The 2,434-nt window shown below is 37.1% G+C and overlaps 1 long non-coding RNA gene across 1 annotated transcript; it reads right to left on the bottom strand.

Moving 5' to 3' along the window:
- Positions 1–297: 297 nt before the first annotated feature.
- Positions 298–2,149, bottom strand: LOC128861100 (uncharacterized). Its single transcript, XR_008454335.1, has 4 exons — positions 1,772–2,149; positions 1,388–1,601; positions 1,021–1,314; positions 298–944 (listed from the first exon to the last, which is right to left on the bottom strand). It is a non-coding gene; the product is annotated as an uncharacterized LOC128861100 (long non-coding RNA).
- Between the last annotated feature and the right edge of the window lie 285 nt (positions 2,150–2,434).

The following is a 2,434-nucleotide window of genomic DNA, read 5'->3' as shown; positions in this document are numbered from 1 at the left end:
GCTTCTCCGTATGACACAGTCAACATTCGGAATGCATCCGCGCACTTAATTTCGTTTTTCAAATAAAATTTGATACGGGTTCTTTGATCCATTTTTTTGAATTGGTAAAAATCGAAGAAGAGTCGAAACACGTGCAAGCCAAGCAGCTGTCAACAATTAACTGAACATTCAAAATGACCGAACTCGTCGGCATGAGTGAGAGACATGAGTATGTACCAACATATCGCCACAAAAAAATCGAAAACTTCGAATATACGTAAATTCAAAATTCGCGATACTTTTTGAACACACTTCGTATTCACCCGCGATGAAATGTTAGCAGCTAAATATGTTGACCAATTTTTGAGTATTTTTTTTTTCGAATGTTCATTGTAACAGTAAAAGTGTTGCTTCTGAGATATAAGTAAACCAAAATTTGTCTAAAAATGAATCATATAAAACCAATTTTAAAATTTTATGCAAAAATTAGAAAAATTCCACAAACTTTTCATGCCAATTCCACGCCAACTGACTTCGCGGTTTCGGCTAGTTATTCGATTTTCGATTTCAGATATTAGATAATAACATTTTCAACTTTGTTCAAGCAAAAAGCGCACCATTTTGCAAATATCTAACCATAGACTAAATTTCGATACATCAAAGAATTTATTTTAGTTGTTAAAGTCAAAAAATTGATGGCTCAAAATTGAAACGCTAGACGGATCGCTGCTGCTCTTACCCAGAAAACTTTTGTATTATTTTCTTATTAAACTCTACTTGGGAGGCACATTGCATTTTTGTTAAATCTCACAAAACACACTCCTATTTTGTATTGGATACTTCTTGCTTACTCAAAAGGATTGAACAGGCGTCTTCACATACAAATGTAGGTACAATAAACACTTCTTCGGGACCCACTCAACATACCTATGACACAACCTCTACATCAATTGCCTTTTTTTATCCTATAATTAGAATTCACAAATTAAATTTAATTAATACATATTTGCCTCTAATAATGCTTGTTTCTAAATCGTTAACCTGCAAGAATTTCCAATAACAGCTGCAAATCTGTCGTATGGCTGTGTTGCTGCTACATAAAATGTAATTATGTGAAATGTGTTGGATTTAACTCAGCTCAGTTATGTTAGATGTAACGTCTCCGCTTACCGACCACCGCCAATCGGTCATCGGTCATCGGCCACTCGTCAATACTCATCATCCGGTGAGAGACTTAATGCGATTATTTCCGAATTCAATTTAACGCATAACGACGCCAAACAGAATTGTAGTAACAACAAAAGCAAAGCCGCTGACAACGACAATATGGTGATGCTTGAAATACAACAAAACAAAATTCACAAACGATAATAACTTTGCAAATAAATATGCACACATTAACACCTACGTTTTCATGAATTTATTGTTGTTGCTGTTACCGGTGCCGTTTGCTTGGTCACGGCATTGGCTGTATGTAATTATTAATTGTATGTAATTATTGCTCTTATTGTTTTTACTCTGCTACGATAATGTCGACGTTTTGCATATTTATACAGCTACAGTAGACGCGGGAGTAATGCGACCACGTATTTTATTTTTTGGAGTATGAGAACAATTTTTGACTAAAAATAAAAAGAGAAAAAGAAAAATACTACGGTCAACAATTTCGCGAGATGTCGGAATGAAGAAAGAAATAAATCGATGTTAAGAAAAATGTTCACGTTATGAATTGTGTGTAAAAGGAGGATTTATAGTAAATTAGAAAAAAAAAACTAGGGTCTGTCAGACTCACGCACGGTAGAAGTGAAACTTCTAAGTTGGTTGTTCCATGCATGGGAGCCCCGGTTTAGATCTCTCCCCCCTCTCTCGTGTTAAATTCAGGTTTTCATATTTTTTTTTCTATATCACTCCACATAAATTTGTACTATTTATTTTTGTCCTTATTAGCTTCAAATTTGACACTTGGGTGCAGTGTTGCACTTGACGCTGACATTTCTTTGCACTTCCAATGGTATTTTTTGCCTACTTTTGGCGCGTTAATCAATTTGATTTGATCACCGAAACGGTTGAAATGTCATTTTACAACCTTCTACTTCAACTATCGTCACTCGTTTGGCAAACGCACTCATTGTATCGCTTCGTCTCCTCCATACCTACCATCTATTTACTTCACAGCAGTTTCTTATTGCTTTCCCGCTTACACACATTCAATCGGCGCTTTATCTGATACTCACACACAGCACTCATTTGCACGGGCTATGGCTATCTATAATACCCGTTGTCGGTTGTCGATTGTCGGTTGCCTGCATGTCGCCAGTCTACTACTGCGAGAGAGCGACAGAGAGAGCGAATAGGCGAGAGTGGGAAGGAGCAGCTGCTCCTTGGCCCCGCCCATTTGACGGATTTCGGTAACGCTCCGAACTTACCGTTTCACTCGCCTATTTTCAATCTGCCT

The sequence above is a fragment of the Anastrepha ludens genome, chromosome 4 (genome assembly GCF_028408465.1).
Source record: "Anastrepha ludens isolate Willacy chromosome 4, idAnaLude1.1, whole genome shotgun sequence".
In the NCBI taxonomy this organism is placed as follows: Eukaryota; Metazoa; Arthropoda; class Insecta; order Diptera; family Tephritidae; genus Anastrepha; species Anastrepha ludens.
This window is presented reverse-complemented; position numbering and strand designations above follow the sequence as displayed.